The sequence below is a fragment of the Gobio gobio genome (genome assembly GCF_949357685.1).
Source record: "Gobio gobio genome assembly, chromosome: 17".
NCBI classification, from domain to species: domain Eukaryota; kingdom Metazoa; phylum Chordata; class Actinopteri; order Cypriniformes; family Gobionidae; genus Gobio; species Gobio gobio.
Genome location: NC_137110.1, coordinates 4,316,055 through 4,342,057, shown reverse-complemented (window position 1 = coordinate 4,342,057; position 26,003 = coordinate 4,316,055). Strand labels below are relative to the sequence as shown.

The following is a 26,003-nucleotide window of genomic DNA, read 5'->3' as shown; positions in this document are numbered from 1 at the left end:
TTTTTCTGGATTAATCTTATGATTCTTTTTTACTGATTATTGTATTTCAAAGAGGGTAGTGAATTTGTATATTATTTTAACTTGGAATCAAAGAATGATGACAATATTAATTGCATTTCAGGAAGGGTAGTGTACATGCCATTTTATAATGAAATATATGAACACAAGAAGCTTTTTAAACATAATATATAATGATACTATTCATCATAAAATGTATACAGAGTAGGCCTAATTAGGAAAAGTTGTTTACTATAGTAGTTGAGTATGATTTACTTATTGATTTGTCAATAGTAAATGAAAATGCACTTGTATTTATCTGCAAAAGGTTCACATACAGGAGCTTTCAGCATAGTTTTAATATAGTATAACTAGTCGTCTATTTTGAAGATACATGTGCATAAACAACGACTAAAGCTGGCAGAAGTTTTTGCCCAAACTTCAAAGACACATTTAAATGATTAAAGCTAGAGGCATATCTTAACTTTAATGTTACTTTAATCATGCAAACTACCTATATACAGCATGTTATTATGCATGTGTGTTTGAGACAGAGGGGAACCAGGTCGCATTAACAGGAGATATATGCAGCCCATAATAAATAAAAGCACGAGACGTAGCCAACTGGGGTCGGAGAAGAACCCCGGAAAATGTGACCGTCTGTTGCAGCGCCACGGTTCAGCTGCGCGAGAGAACCATGGAGAGAACACTGGCAGCAGGGTTGCCAGGTTTTCAGAACAAAACCCACCCATTCGTTACTCAAAACTAGCCCAAAACAAGCCAATCGCGTTGTGGGGAGGTTAATATCGGGTAAATATCACATAGTTGGGATCGCTTCAACCCGTGGACATGAGACACAGCCCGCGGCAACAGTGTAGAAGTAGCCCAATTCCGCGGAAAAAAACAGGACTTGGCAACACTGATTGGCAGTGTGAAAGCTCCTGCTCTGCCACCGCGCGCAGTGTGAAACCGGAGTTACAGAGCGAACAAAGAACAGTTTTATTCGACTTCTGTTTAAAGTACTCCCACACTTTTGAATGTCGCGGTCTGGCTTTATATGATGATAATTTTCACTATGCCCAGGAGCAGAAGCTGCCATTATTCTAGATCTTCTGTTCCATTCTAGAACGTAAATAATGTGCCACTGACGCGTCGACGCATTTCACGCACGTATTTTCGTAGTCGACGTCGGCGCGCCGTTGCAGCCCTAGAATGAACCAATCAAACTTAAGTCAGAACTAACCGGCTCTGGTTGTTAAAGGGTTAGTTCACCCAAAAAATGAGAATTCTGTCATTAATGACTTCCCCTCATGTCGTTCGACACCCGTCAGACCTCCGTTCATCTTCAGACACAAATGAAGATATTTTAGTTGAAATCTGATGGCTCAGAAAGGCCTCCATTGGCACAATGTACTTTACACTCTCAAGACCCTTAAAAGGCACTAAAGTCCATCTCACTACAGTGGTTCTACAATAACTTTATGAAGCGATGAGAATAGTTTTTGAGGTCAAACAAAATCTAAATAGCGCTTTTATTCTTTATTCTTTATTCTGGGCCTCAGACGTGAACTGGGCTGGCGTTCTGACACATGACTCGGAAGCGAGGAGTCTAAGCTGTTGAATTCTACACTGATCGTGCTTTAGGTCTTGGCGTAGTGCTCAAAATGGGGCTAAAGTGTGCATTTCATGGATGCCCGAACTGTGCTCGACGTCATTCTCGCGCATGCGTCGTGGTTAGGGCTGCCACTAACGACTATTTTTATACTGATTAATCTATCGACTAATTTAAATCACAATAATTTTCAACAATTTTACTTAAAAACATTTCATTTAACTTGCAACGTTGGCCTTCCGTCGTGTACTATAAAAAAAAAGTATAAATGTAAACAAGCCCTTGACAAAATGTGAAACTAAAAGATTAAAAATGTAAAAAAGGTACAAATTTGTAAACCAACATAAAAAAAGAGAATATCAGCAAATACTTTTTATATAGAATAGTGTTGTCAAGATACCCAAATTATGACTTCGATACGATACCAGACTTAAATACTGATACTGAATCCATACCATGGCAAAAAAAAAAAACTGTAAAAGTTAGGGCTGTACGATTAATCGAAAAATTACCGAAACCGACATTCAGAACCTCTAACTGACGTATTTTTCCCATGTCGGTTATTTCGGTTTTCACGTGACTCCGCCCCGTCATTCACATCAAGTGCAGTTTGCAGGCACACAGAGATGCAGGAGCAGTTATCTGTGTTTATAGATGCCCAGAATCACTATAGTAACTTCATGTTTTACACAGTTTATACAGGTCAGTTAATTGCTGTTCTTATAGCCTATGCGCTGACACACACACACACACACACACAGAGAGAGACGGTGCGCGCAAGGCCCGAAGCCAGATTGCTTTCACTTTCATGCTCTTAAAGTTTGTCAAGTACATGCGTTTAAAAGGTCCTGTTCTTCGTGATCCCATTTTTCAAACTTTAGTTAGTGTGTAATGTTGCTGTTAGAGCATTTATAATACCTGTAAAATTATAAAGCTCAAAGTTCAATGCCAAGCGAGATATTTTATGTAACAGAAGTTCCCTTTCAAAGCCTACAGCGAACGGCTGGTTAGGACTACATCCTGGTATTTCCTGCTTTAATTACGTCAGTAGAGCAGTATGTCGACTAACCTCCGCCCACAAGAACACGCGAAAAAGGGGGCGTGGTCTTGTTGCTCCCGCGTGGAGAATAGGAAGTGTTGCGTTCGGTTGCGTTCGTATAGTTTGTTTGTTGCCATGTCGTCGAGACGCTGTTATTTTCATCCCGGAGTCAAGTCACCTTTGTTTGGCTTTCCCAGGGACGCTGTACTTAGAGATCATTGAGCGCATGCATCCCCGTTATGGTGAGAGGCGTGACCTTTCCGGTAACGTGCGCTCTGCGTGCCCTAAGCTGCTGTCCAATCACAACACGGGAACCGCTGGCACAATCAGAACTCGTTACGTGTTTCTGAAGGAGGGACTTCATAGAACAGGGAAATCTTTCAAGCCGTTTTGAGGACAGTGAAAACAGCGGTATACAGATAAGTAAATTGTGTGAAAAATACTGTGTTTTTTTACACGCGAAACATGAACACATGTTATATTGCACACTGTAAACACAATCAAAGCTTCAAAAAAACACGAAAAACGGGACCTTTAAAGGCTTGCCAGTTTCAACATTTAAAGCGATTGTGCACTATTCAAAAACAACAATACGTATCTGTTCAGTGCTCAGCTTTTTTCTGTTACACAGAGTCGTGTTGCGTCTTTGACAACACGCGCGCGCGCCCTGAAGGCAGACTCTTTCACCCAAGTCCTCACAAAGCTTGTCATTTGTATGTGGTTTAAGCCCTGCCAGTTTGAACAGTAAAGCGAGTTTCGACCATCAGATGTGAATTATGTTGAACTAATGCCTGATATATTGTGACAAACGAACACTCAGACAGAAGCTTGCACATCACGTGAAGATCGCGCGCAGAAACACAGTGTCACCGCCGTCCTGTGACTAAAGTCACTAAAGGAGCTTAGAAACTCAACCGTTATAGTCATACATTTTAATACCTTTGAAGTAAGTACTAACCACAGCTTCATAATGAATAGAGACGGTGTGACTAATTCACACACACAATATCTCTCTCATTAATGCATTCAACTAAATGTAATGTAGGCCTACTGTGTTCATTTATTTTTTATCTAATGTACAACAAGCTGAAATCTGCCCCATAGACAATAACTGCTGAAAGTCAACCGTTTCCTTCAAGTATTTTAAAATCACAAAGAAATGCACTTTCATTAGAAAAAAAAAATCCACCTTTAATAGTAGAAAATATTTACAGTACAAGCCTTATCAGTGAACTTACTAAAAAACCTTATGAGGGCAAAAAAAGCAACAAAAATAAGCGAAATAATCGTTCATTAATCGTAATCGCGGTCAAATGTTTAATTAATCGAGGTTTTTATTTTTGGTCAAATCGTTACAGCCCTAGTAAAAGTAATTGAATAATATGACAGAACTTACTATTAATTGTTTTAGGGTTTAAAAAAACCCTAAAAACTCACTTGTCCGGCATGTTCCTGCCCTGCTTCACACAGAATATGAGGTCCGGCCCTTTAAGAGCTGCACGGACCAAATTTATTGTAACACTCGATTTCTCCTTCAACTCTGTATACGTTCACTAAAGACATTTCCGACTGCATTTACCCGAATACTCGCCAGGACGAGCATTTTTACATGTTTTTTACCAATCAAACCCAATTATCTGTGAAACTGGCGTTGCAATCTGTGAGTGAAAGGCGTTCGTCCCAGCCTTGCCGCACTTTTCTGTTGCGTTCTTTTCCCTGAGCTGCGTGTGTATATTTGCCTGTTCTGCTTCCATTGTTTAGTGAACGGTGGAGCTCACACACACACACACACACACACACACACACGTCCTCACTCCTGCTGTCACACATCCACGCAAATTGAGAAATACTGCTCTTATTAGAGTGCTGTCATTTTTAAAGTACCGGTAATAATACAATTTCATATTGTACCCAACTTACCCAGTCGACTAAAAATATTGACGACTAATTAACAGCGTCCACGCAGTCGATTGTATCGACCAATCGCGACAGGCCTAGTCGTGGTGCTTCGTGAGTTCACGTCTGAGGCCCAGAATAAAGTTGAATAAAATCGCTATTTTGATTTTTTGTTTGCACAAAAACTCTCGTCGCTTCATAAAGTTATTGTAGAACCGCTGTAGTGAGATGGACTTTGTAACGACGTCTTTAGTGCCTTTTAAGGGTCTTGAGAGTGAACCGTGCATTGTGCCAATGGAGGCCTTTCAGAGCCATCAGATTTCAACTAAAATATCTTCATTTGTGTCTGAAGATGATCGGAGGTCTGACGGGTGTCCAACGACATGAGGGTAAGTCATTAATGACAGAATTTTCATTTTTGGGTGAACTAACCCTTTAATAAAATGTACAAGCATTTGTTGTTTTTTAAGTTGCCAGCCACTGCCAGCATTTTTGGCCATTTTCACAAAAATGTCATGGCCCCCAGAATATTAAGTTGTATGAATATCTCAACATGCAATATCAAAAGAAAGAACAGAGCCTCTGCTTTATTCCAGCTTAATGCATTCATTTTTGATCAACACTTGAATGTAGGTAAGTTTCATAAAAAAAGCAACATTTTGAGCAAAAGGCTGAGAAAAATCTTGTTTTGGTCACGGACTACATCCAGATCAGATTCAGAACGATGATCAAAACACAGACGAGTCGATCAAGTCCATCAACCCCTCAAAGCTTCACAGTCCTACAGCTCGCCCGAGGTCGACATTTCATCCAGTAACATTAGGCCGTTTTGATTTATATGCGGTTTAATGTTGATGATAGCATTATTTTTCCAGAAACATAGCCATGAAAATCATGTAAAGTATGGTGGTGGTGGATCTTTAAAGTGCCACTATTATGCTATGTTGTAGGAGAAAACATAGCATAATAGTGGCACTTTAAAGATCTAAAGGTTTCTACACATCAAAAGGTCAAAAAACACTTTCATTTTCCTCATAATATACACTGCACATCACATTTTTCAATAATTCTCAAACGACTCGACGGATGAATCAGTCTCTCTAAATCCTTCCTTTCCGCGAGACTGCTCTGATTGGTCAGATGGGCCGGTCTGTTGTGATTGGTCTACTGTGTGTCAGAAGCTAAACGCTCATTTTCTCAGTGATACGCTACTCATGCTGAGGTTCATTATGAGATGTTGCAGCTGTAATTCCTCACCATCAGCATTAACAAGAGTACATCCATCAACAAACCCGTGTGTGTGTGTGTGTTTATGATTTACTGCGGCACACATGCGTGAACTGTATCAATAACAGCGCATACGCTAGCCCAGCGCTAACGTGAATGACTGATGTATTAACGTTTACAAAACAAATCTTGCTCCATCCTTTATCTTTACTCAAAGTAGTAAGAACGACACACAATCTGCATTAATAGACACAGTTTGAGGTGGGGATTACAAATTTAAGAAAGTACATTGCATTTAGCATTTAAAGCTACACTAGTATGTAACTTTTCCGTCCACTAGAGGTCGCCTGTTCAAAACAAAGGCGTAGTTTGATGACGGCACGTTTGAGCGCAGAATCTCGGGACATGTGGTCTTCACCTCACAGCCGGTGGAAAATAATCAGGATAGGACTCGGGCAGAAATCATGTTCATGGATGCGATTATTGACATTACTGTAGTCTGAAGTAGAGCAGGAGCGAGTGTTGTGGAGCTGAGCAAGGCCGCAGGAGCGATTGAAGAGCGGGACTGTTATTATGGCATAGTCGCTGGTGGGACTTTTATTATGACACGGTTGCCGGCACCACTTCCTCTTTTCCAGTCATGAGTCTGAGGTAACCCAACTCTGTTTATCGTATTAGATATATCTGAGTGTGTTGAAAAGGAAGTTATGACGTTCGCTCGGCGGCTGCTATGACACTTGTTCACACTGCAGCGAGAGTAAAGTGTTTCACTGAATAAAACCGGAGACCGAGGGTGACGCAGATATGACGCAATCGACAAGCGACTCCCTCACACGCATAGCTCACACGTCCCGGCTCCTCAGTTAAAATAGCAATTTTCTCACGATTTACAAATAGTTTAAAACATTTGGGATATTCTAAGTACTCAACTGAACAAAGTATATAACACTGGCCTAGTGGTTTCTGGATATTTTACTGCAAAAATCCTACATAGTTCACCTTTAAGGTAAATATCAGATGAATTAGTTTGCGATGCAAATCTTCCAGGCCAGTTTCCTGTTCTCTTTATTGTAAGTAAAATGAGCACCATTTGTCTTTAATGGCTCTTGGAGCCCCCGAGTGATTGAATTATCATCTATGCATTTGAATGACACGGTTATGCTGATTAAATCTGGACGGGTGACACCGTGATGTCTGAGGTGTCCTTTTACCTACACAATTACATACACAACATATGCATTCCTTTGTTTGAATGTCCCCTCCCCTGCTGTATAATCCCCACCCCTAAAATGTAGATAAAATACAACGTCCAATTTCTTTAGTTAAACTGTTTTCGGACAACCTGCAGCACAGAGAGTTCTCATTAAAAGAATAACTTCTGTTTGAACGCGATCCCGAAGTCTCCTGGTTTTCACTTCCGAGTTTCCTACACTTTAGAAGATAAAAGTTCACAACAGCTGATGAGCAGAAGTATTTCAGTAAGACCATAATAACGGGAGTTAGCCGGAAACTTGCACAATATACAACTCAAAACAAGTATTTTGAAAACCCGGTAGAAAATATACACATCAATAATTATTCATACCTTCAGGTTGTGATTCTGAGGAGCTGGTCCAAATAGACTGGCACTGACCCATCTCTCAAGAGCAAGTGTTTTGTGAATACTGCATTGAACAGTGGTCAGCAGAATAACGTTTGCGGACGGGTCAAGTTGTTCACAGGTGAATCTCGTACAACATAGGCGGGCATTATGCAAATTATGCACATTATGTGGAGAATCGTCATGCATTTAGATTTAGAATACAAACGACTCGTTTAGGCGGATCAGAGTCGATTCTTTCTTTTGGGAGATGATAACTTTATCACAAACTTTCCACTTTAAAACTTTGCAGAACGTTTACATTTCACAAACCGCTTTATTACACACTGCATGACAGGGAATATTGTAGGGAATAGTGCCACTTTAATGCTGTGGGGATTAGGGCTGCACGATTTGGGGAAAATATCAAATTGCGATTTTTCTGGTTAAAATTGCGATTTAAAATGCCGTTATTATTTTTATTTTTACAAATGAAAAGTGTGTATATAAAATTGTGTTTATATATTAATATGGTTAATAATATTATTATGATTACTATTATTGCTTAATAAAAATAAGAAATATTACTATTACAATAACATTTTCATTATTACACTTTTAAAATAGCATTTAAGAATATAACAGTATAATAATAATAATAATAATAATATTTTACTAGAAAAATTATTTTACAAAAGAAAATTATGGGTTAATATGCAGACAGCCTATGACTAAAAATCATTAGAAAGGTCTAAGGATTTATTGTAAAAAAAAATACATACACAAATCTGTGCTTTTTATCTGTGATATCAATTTCTTAAAGACTGTCTTTAATATGAAATATGAGCCTCTTATGCATCCACTGTTGGGATTAAAACTCCTGTACATTGAAGAAAAACATATGGATTGTCAAACTTTTGGGTAGAAAATAAGAATAAATGCTTCTAAATAAATGTATAATTCATACAGGAAGCCAGAGGGCGCCCTCAAGCAGAAACTCCACATTTGCCTTAGAAGAAGTAATCGTTTGTTTTCAGGAAATCCCTTCCCTATGGGAAAATCCCTAAAGTGAAGCTCACGCTGTAGGGTGAATAAAACGAAGATAGAAATGCTTTGACTGATTAATAATAAACATGAAGATAATACTTCTGCGACAAGATATGGTGTATTGAGCTCTTCAAGCTTTCTCTGGTATTTTCATAATAATAAAGTATGCAGTGCTGATTGACATTCTGTGATAAGCCACATCAGCTCGACTGACGATATGAAGTGAGTTAAAACGTGTTATTAAACGTATTTTGTTGGACAGGTTTATGAACACTTCACACTGCTAGTTTGTGAAGATGTTTGACCCGTGTGGCTTTTTCAAATGCGCGTTATAAGCGACTCAAACTCGCAGTCTTTCAGACGGAGCAGCGTTTACTGATCTCAGAGCCGCTCTTCACTCGGGGCATTTATTGATTTCATTAAAATCGCAGACTTTGCGCTTTCATTATCGCACATAACCCAAATCGCGATTGCGGTTTGATTTCGATTAATCGTGCAGCCCTAGTGGGGATGGTTTTCTTCCAAAAGCCTTGGACAACTTGTTAGGATACATGGTTTATAAACTCCAAGTACAAGCAGATATTAAATCAAGACCTGACTGACCCTGCAAGGAACCTTAAAATTGTCCATGATTTGATCTTCCAGCAAGACAATGATCTAAAACAACTCAATATCAACAATAAAAAAGGTTCACTGCCCATTAGGGGTGTAACGGTACACAAAACTGACGGTTCGGTACGTACCTCGGTTTTGAAGTCACGGTTCGGTACGGATTCGGTACAGCAGTTTTACAAAATTGCTTTTTATTAATTTTTATTCAACAGTGGTTTAATGAAAAAAAATTGTGTCTGTCCTTAAATTAATTCAGTTATAACTAAAAGTTTCTTAAAGATAATGCTGTAAACTATATAGGGAGCCCTTACTTACATATTGCTATTAAAGATTAACAACAGAGCCCAAACTATTAGCCTAAATTCAGTTGCTATTTATTTTTAGATATAATAATCAACACTCATAAGCTTCACATAAGGCAGTTTTTGCAGTAACTTCTAAATCGAATTATAATAATTTTTTCTCCAATTTTTTGTTGAAATATAATCATTTAGTGGCTGTAATTTTAATGACAGGTTTATTTAAACATACATTAAATAAACAAGACATCACTAACAGACTAAGTAGTATATAATGAATATATAGGCTAATATAATGAATATATAGGCTAATATAGTGCATGTATTCAGTGAAAGAGTTAATCTCTCTAACGTTAGTGAGCTAACAGCTGTGGACACTGAAGGACTTCTGAGGTAAACGTGATTCTACACGACATTGTTTACCAGCTGTTTTATTGTCTTTCCGCGGTTGAATCACAGATGGAGTGATTACACAACATATGATACGTTTCAGTAAGTTGTAATGTATCCTCAACAAGATATTAATTTATATTTATTCTCTTCCTGATCGCGACGCGTTCACTCGCGCGGCGCGCGCTGCCGCTTGAAGTTGAACTGATACGCGTCTATCAGTCACGTAACATTAAAGAGCATTAAAATGCATTTATCGTTTGAATTTCGTGATAAAATGGACTGAATACTCAATATGTTCGTGTGGGAACTAGGATTGAAGTGTGTTCCGCGCTTTAAACAAGCCGACTGTTAACTGTTAAAGATTGCATTCATAACCGTTCGGTACACGCGTGCACTGAACCGAGAGCCTTGTACCGAAACGGTTCAATACGAATACATGTAACATTACACCCCTACTGCCCACAGAATGAAGGTTTGGCCATGAACATAACAGGCCCTTGAGCCGAACCCCATAGAAACCCTGCGAGTGGAAGAAGAGAGTCCTCTAAATCTGAAGGCTCTGGAGAGATTCTGGATGGAGAAATGGACTCTCTTGCCATATGTTCATCAACCTTATCCAATAGAGTCAGTCCAGTCTCCCCAACTGAGCAAGCCAGAAGCGACAATGGCAGGGAACCCGAGCTCCATCTGTGACAGAAATGGAGAAAGAAAAAAACCTTGGGAGAAACCAGGCTCAGTCTGGGGACCAGTTCTCCTCCGGCCAAACTAATCAACATGGTGTGGTTATGATTCCAGGCTGCATGACAAGATAGATGGTGGATTGGTATTATTCAGAAGATTTCCTCCAGACACCAAACCAGATATTTTTCTATGGTTTTGCTCATATTTATGGCTGCATAGGACACAACGGTTCTAAATGTCTGTCTGAAAAAGAATCATTAATGGGGATTTAAGGATTCAGAGCCATTAAATAATCATAATTCCTTAACATTCCCAACCCTAGTGGAAAATTGGGAAGGCTAAAGTAAGGCCGTATGGAATGCCACGTAGAATGGAAGTGGAGGGAGGAAACGCAGTATTTATCCTGAGGCAGGGAACTAGTCTACACTCACCCATGGCTGTCTGTCTGCCCGCCCGTCTCTCTCTCTCTCTCTCTCTCACATATACTCAGATTAAAGAGCATTTCTGTCTTTATGAAGCAGCTACTGGCCACATGTGCTGAACAGCTGCCCCCATAAACACCGGATTCAGCTGCTTTTCATTTGCTTATTCTTCCATTAAACCACCTTACATCATCTCCTCCGGCAGGAAAAAGTGGCAGGTCTGCAGCAGTTGGGATTTTAGTGTAACAGAGCGGTTTTGTAAAAAAACAAGGTGAAAAATCAAGGTATGAAATAATGGTGTGGTGGGGAGAAGAATGTGTGAATACCTGCAGAGAGACATGCTATAACATGAAAGAGCAGGATTTATGGAAAGAGCACAGAAAAATGCTGTGGAAAACATAGGAATACTTGTTGAATCTGAGATGGACAGAATGACAGAGAGACAGATAGAAGTAACAATTATTTGATTTTAATAATTATAAAAAAGTTAGACAGAACAATAAAATGATAAAAGGATAGATAGAATTATAAAGTTATAGAAAGACAGAGACAACACGTAAGATAGACAGAATGATAAAATGATAGAACGATAAATAGAATGAAAAAGATAAATAGAACAGACAGAACATTAGATAGATAGAAGAATAAAATTATAAATAGAACAAGCAGTCAGAACATTAGATAGATAAAGATTAAACAAACGATAGACAGAAAGATTAAACGAACGATAGACAGATAGAATGATAGATATAACAATAGATAAAACAATAGACAGAATGATAGAACGATAAATAGATAAAATGATAAATAGGACAAACAGACAGAACATTAGATAGACAGACAGACAGACAGACAGAAAGATTAAACAATCTTTCTTAACGAAAAATAAATAGTGATAAAATGATAGAAAGATAGATAGAATGATAAAACAATTGATAGAACAATAGATAGAATGATAGAAAGATAAAACGATAGATAGAACAATAGATATAATAATAATAGATGAACAATAGATAGAGTGATAGATAGACTGAGATAGAATGATCGATAGAACGATAAATAGAACAAACAGACAGAACATTAGATAGACAGACAGAAAGGATGGATAGATGAATAGATGGAACAATAGATATAATAATAGATAGAACAATAGATAGAGCGATAGATAAAACAAAATGATAAATAGAACGATAAAACAATAGATAGAGCGATAGATAGATTGATAGATAGAACGATCGATAGAACAATAGATAGAATGATAGATAGAATGATAAATAGTACAAACAGACAGAACATAAGTTAGACAGACAGAAAGGATGGATAGATGATAGATGAACAATAAATAGAGCGATGGATGGATGGATGGATGGATGGATGGATGGATGGATGGATGGATGGATGGATGGATGGAGACAGACAGATCGAACAAACACACAGAACATTAGACAGATAGACAGACAGAAAGATTAAACGATAGATAAAATGATAGAACAATAAATAGAGTGTTAAACAATAGATCGAACATTAAAACAATAAATAAAACGACGGATAAATAAATGGATAGATGGACAGACAGAATAATTGTATATGTCTCATATGCCATCTTTCAATTCAAATATATAAATGTGTGTTATCAGCATCAGCCGTTCTATGATGTAAACATTAGCATCGCCCTTGAAAAACCTTCACAATCACACTAAACTCCTGCCTCTCCCTCATCTCAGCAGACAGAGGCCAAACTCATCACACACACACACTCACTGGCTTCAGACTGGCCTTACATTCAGCCTTCCTTCAGTTAGGACATTTACAAACAGATTTCAGTTAAACACCTCAAACATGCATTAGTCTACTAGCCTCAAGCAGACACATGTGCTTACTATAGGGTTTGTTTAGGGTTAGTGCAATGCAATTATTCATAGCTTATAGTCATTACTACAGAAACGACATTTAACTCTAAAATAAAAAGTGTTACCACTTCTCAAACATAAGCCTCGAAGAGCCTCTGTTTGCTCAACTTGTTCATGTTAATTATTAGCTTATTTCTGTCTATGATCTCGCTGTAAGCAGCAGGAGGCTCGTTTCTAGATGAAGAACAAAAGCAAAACCTGACATGAAATGAAAGAGGGAAACAAGAGCTGGTTGCGTGACGATCTTGGGAAGTGTACAGCACACGATGTACAGGGGAACATTGGCTGGGATTTACAGAGATGCACTCAGAATGCAATCAAAGTCTTCTCATAAATCACATGAGGAAGGAGTTTAAGACTGCAGTTTGACCAGGGATCAGTTCTCGCGCACACACACACACACACAATCGTAATATAGATCAATTCAATAAATGAGTGTTGACTGAACGTGGGTTTAGATGGCATGTTCCAGAAAACATCTGTAAAGACACAAATAAACTACAAACTTTCCTTTATCTACAGATTTCCTAGGAGCATTCCCTCATTTTTTTTGGTCTTTGACATTTTATTAGAGTAGCAAAAGTATATATATTTTTAACATTTTTATTCTTGATCAAAAGTGACAGTAAAGACATACATGATGTACAAAAGACCATTTTAAATAAATGTACATCAACTTTTGTTGATCACAAAAAATATTAGACCCAAAAACTATTTCCAACATTGATAATGGTTCTAAACAATTGAGCAGTTTTTCTGTCTTTTCTATGTCTACATGTATAGTGTTCAATCATAAGACTTTGGTCATACCGCTAATGCTAATTCACCCTTCGCCGCAAGTTTGATTGACAGGCGATCTGACCAATCACATCGCCGAATCTACAAAGCAGTCAGGAGAGTTAAGGTGCGGATACACTTCTCCCTGCGACACTTCTGTCCACTTTATTCCTATGGCTGACGTCAAGCCACTTTAACGAGCCCGCAAAGCTTTCCGGGAAGCAAGCTTATTTTCGTAAACAAAAACTGAAACTAAGACTAAAACTAATGGTCAAAACTTTTTCATAAACTGAAATAATTTAAAAAATCATATTAAATGAAAAACTAAAACTAAACAAAACTAGCAACTCTTACTGAAAAACTAACTGAAAATAATTAGCAAAAATAAATATTAGTTTTCGTAATTAATAAGCTCCCTTTACTGTGGTGGAAAATCATCTTTAGGCTAATATGAATGAGTTTGTCTGGAATTTATCATTTTTACTTTTATATTTTTTATGTTGCATTGTTCCATCTCAGACCATTGTTTGTCGTATAGGTCATAGTTTGACTTTTAAAGGTGAAGACCCAACTTTATGCATGTTTTGGAAGATTCCCCTCTTTTGTTGGACTGTCCTGGGTTAAAACAAGAATGCTCTTTTGTCAAGTTATTTCACTTAAGGACTTATTTATTAGTAAGGTTATGCATTAAATTTTTTGAGATTTTTTAAATCATAAATTAATTTAAAAAATGACTTGTTGTGTTTGTTTGTATTTATTTGATATTTGTATTTTTGTAATATAATTTCTGCCATGAATATAGCCTTAGATGCTGACATGGCATTAAATAAAACAATCAGTATTCCATTATTTTATTTTTGTTATTAAGACGTCTGCATAAGAGTAAACTCTAATCGGAGCAAACATTAAACTTTGCTGAAGTTAAAAATCTTGATTTGGTCTCTACACTGCGTTCTGGTAACTCTGCTAAACTATAATTACTAAAACTAAAACTGAAACGAAATATATAAAAACTAAATAGAAATGTGTATACAAAATAAAAACTAAACTAAAACTAGCAAAACAATTCATAAAACTAACTAAAACTAAACTGAAATTTGTAGCAAAATTCAAAACGATAATAAAATAAAAACTAATTTAAAAATGCAAAACTATAATAACCTTGCCGGGAAGGCGGTGCTGCATTTGAACAAATGCTGCGCGTTAAAAAAGCTGGCAGAAGCCCATCTTTATGCAAATTAATCCATTTAACGCGGCGCGACTATCCAATAGAAGTAGAGCACATGGAGACGGGAGACGGGGGGGGGGGTTCCTTTCTCTCGCTGGTCCTTTGTTTTTCATTCCCCGCTGGCTCCAACGCACGCCTATAGTGGTAAACTTGAGGAACGCCCATCAACATACACATGAGGGGCCGCAAAAGTGGATCTGTACTGTTAATAGATTAACATTGGTGGACTTGAACTTGGAAAAACGGTGTGTACTGACGTCATTCCACAGTTGAAACAACATTTCTTTTAGTGTTCATTCATGTTTATGTCATGCTTATAAATTAACTAGAGAAGTAAGAGATGATCGGTTCACGAGCAGCTTTAACTGAGGCGCTACAGCGATCACCACATATTAAAGAGCCACAAAACGATATTTATTGTTAAAATGTATTTATTTTTAAATGACAATTTCAAAGTGAAGACTTTATTTCATATCAAAAGTAACGTGCTCTGTCCTGTCTGTCGGCGTGTTGTCAGTGTCCTCTTTGCTCCGCGATGTATTTTCTCTACGTGAGAATGTGTGTGTGGTGTGAGAGAGCCATGGCTTGTCGGACATAGCAACAGTAACTAAAGGGGGCGGGTCTTTGCGAAAGGTCAATTGATAGTAATAGTCAAAAGGACAGACAATATTAATAGGTGTAAAATAAAAATCAAAGGAGAGGATTGAGTAATGGAGCAAACTAGATTTGAACTCTCACTGCCGCCATGACCAAATGAGTCAACGCTTGCACTCAGCGACAACTCAAGCAGTTTCCTTTCAAAAACAGTTTAAAAGGGGTCATGAACTGAGAAATCCTTTTGACACAAGAGGTCCTCAAACTATAAGAATAGCCTGTGAGTTTCAGAACTGAAAACGTCCTTGTTAGTCCAAAAACAGCTTTTATTGAAACCAAGCCCAGAGAACGACTCATTGTGGAATGAGCCAATCATAGAAGATCAACGCCCACTTCATCATCGCAACTTTGGCCCCGCCCACTGGAGTGTTAGTGAGATGATGAGGAGAGAAGAGCAATACATGATCACTGGACTAAAAATAACATCACCTTCCAAAGGATCCTAATGCTAGGAATGAGCTTATTTATTCTCAACAATGTGAATGTCTCAGTCGAGCATTATTTATGTGTATTCGCTACATTTCACTGTGGATTCTTTGGGAAATCAGTCGCAATTTCAGACTTTTACGATATGGACTTGACAGTAATGCCACAACATGTGAGTAACCGTGTTAATTCTAATGCCTGATCTGAGACCAGTGATTTCTGATATGTAATGATTCATTACACTGAAGTCTCACAGCAGCCAATCACAGCAGTGGGAGTTTACACTTAAGTCTCACAGCAGCCAATCACAGCAGTGGGCGTTTACACAGTAGACACAGCAGCCAATCACAGCAGTGGGAGTTTACACTGAAGTCTCACAGCAGCCAATCACAGCAGTGGGCGTTTAGAAAGTAGACACACAGCAGCCAATCACAGCAGTGGGAGTTTACACTGAAGTCTCACAGCAGCCAATCACAGCAGTGGGCGTTTACACAGTAGTCACACACCAGCCAATCACAGCAGTGGGCGTTTACACAGTAGTCACACAGCAGCCAATCACAGCAGTGGGCGTTTACACAGTAGACACGCCCCTTAAAACGGGGAGTTCAAATCAGAGGCTAAAATCAGGGTAGGAAAAATGCCTTTCATTTCTAAATGATGACCATTTTTGAAGAAAAAAAATCATACTAACATTATAAGTGCACTACAGGAAACACTAACAAACAATAAAAGAATGCAGTTCATGATCCCTTTAAATGTAATCTGTTTTTTTCTTTTCAGATGGCAAGTATACTTCTTGCATGTCCATAGTGTCCTCTCAAAGAAAAGGACGCTCTTGAGACGCTGAGAAGGGGCGTCCATAATGACAGCATTCACTACTGTGATCAATTATACCAATTTAGAGCATTGTCGTGTAAAGAGTCGTCCAGAGCGCTGCCAGTGTCTTTGATCTCCAGCGCGGCTCTACATCGCCACCCGTCAAGTGGCCTAATCAGAGCCGGAGCCCAATTTACATCTCCGAGCAGAGAACAGAGGCGTGCTTCAAAAAGAGGAGAGCTTCACAAAGAGCACTCCTACAGAGACCCTCCACCGGAGGACTGACGGCATCGCGTCAAAGGGGTTTCGCAGTTCCCTCCATATTCCATCTGGCACCACGTGAAGTCAGCAAGTGAAGATACACCAACGCCAATTATGGTCAAGATTTACTGACTAAAGAGGACTTTGTCAAATGGACTACATTTGGTGTTACACTAGACATGTGCCGGTAAACGGTAATAAGATATACCGCAATAATGAACATGCACAATATTGTTATCGTAGGCACTTCAAAATACCGTGAATAATTATTTATTACGAATTTTTCAGATTTTTAGAAGGAATTTTAAGAATACTTTACCCATCAACCGTTTAAAATGAAAAACACGTCAAAGAGGAACGTGCACTGATGTAAATAGACCGTGCATGAGCCGAGCACATGGCGGAATGAGGAGATGCGCTGAAGTGCACATTCATTCTTTGACAGCAGAGGGCGCTGACGGAACAGCAGAAATGCAGCCGTTTCCCCAGTAATCACATAACCTAATACATAATACTTAAAGACTTAAGGCTATTAATTTTCAAACTTGCATTTTATATTTTAATCTGGACTAAATTACATGCCCTAGATATTGTTTGAATATGTTCTGACTGTTGTTCAATCACACACTTTACAAGGCTCTATTATTTAACATTAGTTCCTTCATTAACAAACTGACAATGAAAAATACTTCTAAAGCATGTATTAATCTTAGTTAAATGTACATTTCAGCATACCTATTGTTCTTTATAATTCTTTTGCACTTTAATCTGTTTTAAATATTTGTTTACTTTATACATTTTTGTGTATTGCTTTATTGTATTTAAATGTTTGGTTCTTTTGTTATAAGAAAGTGATTTAACCTGTTATAGTATGACAACACTTTTTTTGCAACTTATTTCAATATCGTGATAATACCGTATACCGTGATAAAAGCTTCAGCAATTAATCGCAACATGAAAATTTGATACCGGCACATGCCTATGTTACACCAGGGGCTGGTTGCATAAACTAAGACTAGGATTACATGGTCTTTTTCTTTAAGACCGTTCAAAACAAATGCAGATTGGTCTAATTTGATATTTAAAGGGGCACTTCAGCGCTGGGAAGATGAATGTGTATTTAAACTGGGTCATTTATGTAGTAGAAATGTAAAATTGTTGAATTCGGTGCCTTCTAGACTGAGAAAACACTTATTTTTGTCTCATGTGGATGAAAGACAACAACAACTCCCAGAATGCACTTGCTTCGCTGCCCTTACGAGGCCACTTCCAAAGCCACGGCTATTGGTTATCACCTGCCCACCGCAGCACCGCCCCCAACGTCGTTTTGATATTCATAGTAATAAAATAATTTTGTTCAGTTAGAGAAGATCTCATTCATCACGATAGAAGAGCTGAGCAGAGCTGAGGTAAGTGCGGCATCATTCTCGGCGCGTGTCCAGTCTGGCGCGTTATCAGATCGCATATGGAAGCTTAACTTTCATAGGAATTAATTGAAAAGTTGAAACACTCACTTTGCTCTGCACCGCTCCGTTATTAATGCCCGAGCCGAGCGGCCGAGCGCATTTACATTCTGTGAGTGAGATCTCTCCCCTGTGAGCGGGTTGAAAACATGCAGAACTAGCTCCTGTAGTCTCTAGCCTCTAGGGCTGTAATCTCCCAGTCGATTAGTCGATTATTGGTCGATACGTTCTGGCTCGACCAAAATTTTGATTGGTCGATTTTTTTCAGCGTTCATTTCATTAGTTTTTGCCGCGTTCATTTCATCAGTTTTGCTGCGCCGCGTTCATTTAATCAGGTGGAAAGCACTAATTGCTAATGGGGGTGTTTTCAGAGCACCCCTGTTTCACAGGTAACAGTCTGCCTTCAGAACACCCCCATTGTTTTCACTTCTTTTGGATTAGCCCAACCAACTGGCGAAGAGAAGTCTCTCGCCGGTCCTTTGTTTTTCATTCCCGCTGGCTCAAACGCACACCCATAGCGGTAAACTTGAGGAACGCCCATCAACATACACATGAGGGGAAGCATCACAACACCACGCTTCAGTCGTGCCGCAAAAGTGGATCTGTACTGTCCGTTTTCCCGCGTTCATTTCATCAGTTTTGCCGCGCCGCGTTCATTTCAACAGGTGGAAAGCACTAATTGCTAATGGGGGTGTTTTCAGAGCACCCGTTTCACAGGTATGAGTCTGCCTTCAGAACACCCCCATTGTTTTCACTTTTGGATTAGCCCAACCCACTGGAGAAGAGAGACAGATTGAAGAAGGCTAGTTTTCTGTAACTTATATTATTTATTTAATTGTGAGAGCGTTTTTTCTGCTCTTGATCTGGCTTGTTTAATAAATATTCCTTTTTTATTAAAGTGGACGTGCCTTTTGTGTTTAAGAGTAAAAGCTTTAAGTTAATAGTCTCTTCGTGTCTCAGCCGCGAAGCTGAGCTCCTAACGTTCGAGCTGCACAGAGCGGCTGAAATTATACTGTCTGTCAGTTATTATAATACATATGACAAAAACAATTGTCTAAATTATGTTGCATATTCCTCAAAAGTTCTTGTGATGATATCTAGTTGACAATAGTACTATATTTTGGGAAGTCATAGGCTATGATATTGCACAGGTGCACTTGATGCGACGCTGTCAGAGCTGACAGACTCGTGTGTCAGACTCATTTCAGTGCAAAATAATCAGCTCAAAAACTATTTAATATACTGCAAATAGCCTACTAGTTTTTTATGTTTATTTATAATTAATTTATGCAGACAACAAGGCTACCAAGTACTGCGCACTGTGCGCAGCTAATTAATTTAACTTTTTTTTTCCTAACGTCATTTTTAGTCGATTTTTAGTCGAAAATTTCAGGACTCCAGTCGACCAAGATTTTCTTTGGTTGATAACAGCCCTACTAGCCTCTGGCCAAAAATCCTCATATGACGCAAAATGACGATATTTGTGTCATCGGAGGATTTTTCCCAGAAATAAAATGAGTAATTCTCTCGTCTCAGGGGGATATGAGGGGGGAAAGTTAGCCTGGATGCCAGCCGAACTTAGCCCCGCCCACAACATTTGAGCTCGGGCAGTTCGGTCTGGACTTGATCCGTAGAGGAGTAATTATGCCCGAACAGAAACTGTTCGGACCAATGAAATCATCAGGGCGGGCTTTAGACGATGATGGACAGATGATAAACAGTAACGTAATCATCCACGTCATCAAAGAGCGCTTGGGTTGAGTTTGTTTTAATCCTAAACGGAGAACTTGTTCGTATGCATTCACCTTTACTATTTCTCTCAGAAATGATGTTCGTGTTGGTAAGTACTCTGTGTATCCTTAAATTCTTTTTTTACAACACCGGCAAAGATTGTTTACACTCATCTTTTTCTTCTAACGTTAGGCAACTTATTCCAGCGTGCGTGCAGACAGGGTTGCCAGGTTTTTACAACAAAACCCGCCCAATTGCTACTCAAAACTAGCCAAAAACAAGCCCAATAGCTTTCTGGGGTGGTTCTCCGGGGAAAAAAATGGCATTTGGGGGGTAAAATATGTGTTATTTTGGCAGGGCTGCCTTCTAAAATTCGCATTCCTGGGTCTGTATATCACATAATTGGGTCGCTTCAACCCGCGGACTTGGCAACACAGTGCAGTTGAGTTCTGTTGACATTTGACAACTAACGTTATGCGTCGCTCCGTTGCTCTGATTGGTTGTAGGTCTATCCAATTGAGGTCTTTCCTGTTTGGTTGAAACACGCCCCAGCAGTATCAGACTCATATTCTGACTAGAATTGAGTATGACGACGTCAGGCTAGGGGAAACTACCATAATTCCGATATACTACCGGGTTTCTACTAATACAAAGCTTAATGCTAAATCACTGAGGTAACCCTTTAAAAGTAAGACTGATTACCACTAACTAACCGCTAGTTGGTCTAACACAGTCTTAACATAATGGCTATGTTTAAGAAACCGGTCCCAGCAATGAAAACAAAATCAATATTTGACCGAAAGACTGCCCAGGTAACAGCGGGGATTTAAGAAGCATGTGACAGGAAAACCACCATCATAACCACAAGAAACTCAAATAGACCATTATGGAAGTAAATCTTCATAACACAAAACATGCATGGCTATCATCTGATACAATACAGTATTTGCCAATTATATCATCCCAGCCATCATACACATTTCAGCAAGAACGCATTAAATTCATCGAAAGTGACCGTATCCTTACAGAAAAACCACATGAATATCACATGTGGAACACACACTTTGCACATGTGAAACGTGTGGTTTGGGAACAGTTGTGAAATCAACGTGATCACACATTTCAAATGAATCCTGAACAAAATGCATCACCATTTCCACAAAAATATTCTTGGTCAAATGAAGTTAGCCTGGATGAGCATAAGAGACTTCTTTCAAAAACATGAACATTTCTGACCAAGCCCATCTTTTTGAACGGATAGCAGTGCACGTACACCATGCAAATCTGTGTGTTAAGATGGAACAATGTTTGATTTCTTCTCTATTTTCTCCCTCCATTTCGCACGGCACAGATCACAATACGGCTGCAGGAGGTTCCGTCTATTTTCTGAGCTTTAGCAGGAATGGACTGACAATGAGTGTGAGAGAAACTGGCAAACCGGCTGATGCATTCAGCCTATAATGACAGAAACGGCACAGGAGGTCGCGGGTAAATGGCTGCAAGCATTTTAGTCCCAACAGGCGGAGATCAATAAATGCACAACATCCCAAATAATACACGCGACAATAAAGGAACAACTATTGTAGAGCTGCCGTAAACAACTAAACAAGAGAAAACATCTACTGTGGAGGATCTCAGCACAATACGTCAGTCCTCGAAATAACTTTCTCTGCCACTGAAACGGGTTCAGATCAATGGTGTCTCAGCCGCTCCAGCAATGGACGCAACTCCGAATAACTATCGGTGTGGATTTTTGCCAATAACTGATTGTTTCACCAATCAGCCATCGGTGCCGATTAATCAGCAAAACCGATGAATCGGTCGACCTCTAACTCAAAAACTATTTGAGTTAGTGTATTGTGTGCCAAGTGTTGAGGTCTGTGTGTTCATGTGCCGCGTCACTTCTATTATGTAGATATGGTGTCTACACAAGATCTATTGTATTATTTCTAAGTAAAATTTAGTTTGAGTAAAAAAGTATTGCAAAAGTAGAAATTACTCAACCTTTTCCTGGCTAAAAGGTTAAAGTTACTTATTTTCTTTGTTAATTTTACTTAACTTAGTTAAGCAGAGTTACTTAATTCCATGTGTGAAATTTACTTAAATATGAATGCAAAAACATGCAAAAGAAAAATGTAATTTGTGCATACAGAAATGAGATTTATGGTGGTGATTTTCAGTAAATATCTTAAAGGATTAGTTCACTTTTAAATAAACTTTTGCTGATAATTTACTCACCCCCATGTCATCCAAGATGTCCATGTCTTTCTTTCTGCAGTCAAAAAGAAATTAAGGTTTTGGATGAAAACATTCCAGGGGTTTCCTCCATATAATGGACTTCAATGGGCCCCAAACGGTTCAAGGTCCAAATGACAGTTTCGGTACAGCTTCAAAGGGCTTTAAACGATAGCAGACGATGAATAAGGGTCTTATCTAGCCAAACAAATACAATCGTGGTCATAGATGTATACGTAGATGCCTCATTAGCGCCTGCACGGATCAGTAGAATGAGGCATCTACGATCAATATATCTATGACCACGCTCGTATTTGACCTCACTTAGCGGAGCTCAGAGATGATCACGCTCGTCTGATAGGAGGTAAAATAATAGCATAAATACTGCTCGGTTTCTCGCAGAAACTGATGGTTTGGCTAGATAAGACTCTTATTCATCGTCTGGTATCGTTTTAAGCCCTTTGAAGCTGCACTGAAACTGTCATTTGGACCTTGAACCGTTTGGAGCCCATTGAAGTCCATTATATGGAGAAAAACCCTGGACTGTTTTCATCCAAAACCTTAATTTCTTTTCGACTGCAGAAAGAAAGACATGGACATCTTGGATGACATGGGGGTGAGCAAATTATCAGCTAAAGTTTATTTAAAAGTGAACTAATCCTTTAAGCACTGCTCCGTTCATCACACAAAGTAACCGCATTTTTTCTGAGGACTTAAAATCTAGTGCACAAGTAATATCAATTATTTTTTTCGTAAAACATGGACCAAACAAACAGCACAACATCCCCATAAAACTCTAGGTTTCGTCAAGTTTCAAAGGACCACTTGCAACACCAGCTTTTGGTATATTTCAAGCTGAGACTTGAAGACCTGACATGATTCTATGAAAGAGCAGGAGACACTTTCAAGCTGAGCACGGTTGATGTAAGACCTCTGAGACGAGCTGAAATAGGAAACCTAGAAGCCAGACGTGTGCTTTCAAATGTGTGTGTGCACTGAGCACAAATCACAGAGGAGGACTTTGGAGGGCACAGACTCGTTCTGAAGTGTGTGTGAGTGTGTGTTTTGAAGATGTACGTGTGTGACAGTATGACTGTGCGGGAAGCTGTCAGCTGTTCTGCGGGGAGTCACCTTGAGTTGCTTTTGCACGCTATCTGAAGGTAGAAGGAGAAGGTGCCGTTTTATCACTGTCTGGGACTGTCGCTTTGTGCTGGATGTCGACCGACAGGACTCTGACCTCTGCTCTTTCCAACCATGAGCCAAAGTTACACAGACACAACACAATGACTCAACACTGCCAATGTAAACAGAGCAGCTGATAAATCACTGGAGCCACTCGCCTGAGGTTTTTAACAACAGATACACCAGCTCATCCCAAAACACTCACCTCTCGTGAAATGTGAAATTACGAGTGTGTTCTTGATGATCTATACAGCAAAACAACTGCTTATCTGACCACATTAAAGTGCGCTGTACTGTACGTTAAAATATTGATTATATATACTGCCATTCAAAAGTCTGGGATTGGTGAAAATGTTGTTTTTTAAATGTCTTATGCTAATTTAGCTGCATATATTGAATAAAAAAAATCCAGTAAAAACTGTAATATTGTGATATATTCACATACAAAAGTCATTTTAAATTGTAATATATTTTCAGCATCATTACTCGAGTCTTCAGTGTCACATGATCCTTCAGAAATCATTCTAATATGATGATTTGATGTTGAAAACAGTTGCTCAGGGGCAGACTGGCCATCTTAAGCGTTTTCCTGTTGGGCCGCTGGACAATTTGCTATGTAAATACATAAAGAACTGAAGTAGGCATTTGGGTCATTTCGTGTCAACTCAACCAGAGGTCATTTTGTTCATTTTTTTTCTGTAGAAAGACAAACATAAGGTGTAATGAAAGCCAAAAAATTAAATGTCACAGATGTATATACACGGAGTAATCCACTGTTTTGTAGAGGAGGGTCAAAATGGCGATTTTCACCTGAGATTTGGAGTCAAATCACAGGGGGGTAAAAATTACTTTAGAAAGATGGCAGCATCCTTATTTTATTTTTACACAGAGATTGGCAGGTCTATTAGTAAAATCTGTTGACTTTATCAATCTTTGTTGCATTATATGCCAACAGTGACCGTTCAAAAATGGGCAAAAAGCACTTTTTGTGTTGTTTGCCTCAAGTTTGCATGCCTGGAACTCAAGTAGTATTAAAGAGATCTTAATATCCTTTTAGATTCTGATTCTTAACAAACAGTTATTTTGTTATCTTCATTTTAAAGGCCCTCGATTGTTCAATTCCAGAGATATGGACATGTTAATGTGGTTCCATGAGTAATTTGTACACATTTTCAGTGGCCAAAACCAAATGTGGGTCACTTTGCAATTGCATACAGCTGATACTATTTTTTCCATTTAAAGAGGAATGTCTAAAGAACAAATGTTTAAACTAGAAATGCATCTTCCTTTTCAAAGTTTGTATGCTTATAACTCAAAAATAGGGCTGCACAATTAATCAAATTTGTATTATTTAAAAAAAAAAATCAAATCAAACCAATGTATAGTTTACATTTGAGGCTTAATGCTATAGAAAAGCAATAAAAGGTATTCAGGAAGAACGTTTTTAGCTTATTTTCATATAAAAAAAATATAACCTGCAGTTCAAACAATGGTATAAAGCTACTCAAAATATCATTCAATGTAAATTGTGATAATTGTTGATTATTCCCTTGAAATTGTAATTTTGATTATTAATTGATTAAGATGTCGTACAGCCTTACACAAAGTATTCAAATAACTTAATATCCTTCTAGATTCTCAATAAACTTTGCTTTTTAAATCTTAATTTTAAAATGCCCTATATAGTTCAGTCCCACATATTGGGACCCCAATGTGATTCCATGTCCAAATTGTTGAATTTAACCATTTTCAATGGTCAAAAAACAAATGTAGGCAACTTTTTAAACAGCTGATAGTTATTGCGTTTAAAGAAGAATGTCAGAAGAGCAAAGAACACTGGAACTAGACATGTATTTTGTTTCCCTCCATCTAAACAATTGAATACAACACCCATCTGAGTGCCAAAAACAATTTTTCCTCAGTTTACATGTCTTTAATTCAAGAAGTGTTAAAGATATTTGAATGTCATTTTAGATTCTATTTCTTCTGAAACTTTTCTTTTGTAATCTTCATTTTTAAGGCCCAATGTGGTTCAATCCCAGAGATATTGGGATGTCAATATGGTAACGTGTAGTTATGGTGGCTTCAGAAGCTGTTAAAATGAACAAAACCCCATCGTCCAAATATCCCTGAAACTCATTCAAATATATAGATTCTTATAAATACATGCTTGAGAGCAAGTTATAGTGCCTCAACTTGACCAATTATCAGTGGATTTTTGGTAGACATAAAAATGTTAGGTCAAAAATGTACATTTTACACACAAACTGACCACCAACTGCAACTTTCAGATGGCATCTGTATTTTTTAGCACACAGGATTGTGGGATATCAAAGGCAGCAAAGGAGACACCTATGCTGCCTTCAAAAATCAATCAGATGAAGTGATTTCAGTAGACAGGAAGTGAATCTAACATCAGACGGATATTTTTAAGCTTTCAGAAGCAGCCTAAATGTGTATTTGGACTAATTTATTTTTTTAAATCATTTAAATGGGGTAAAAAGGAATATATTTCT

At 38.4% G+C, this 26,003-nt stretch overlaps 1 protein-coding gene across 1 annotated transcript in view; it reads right to left on the bottom strand.

The window, feature by feature from the left end:
• Nucleotides 1-26,003, bottom strand: part of gnai2b (guanine nucleotide binding protein (G protein), alpha inhibiting activity polypeptide 2b) — a 104,144-nt gene that overhangs the window by 63,627 nt on the left and 14,514 nt on the right. The window lies entirely within an intron of this gene.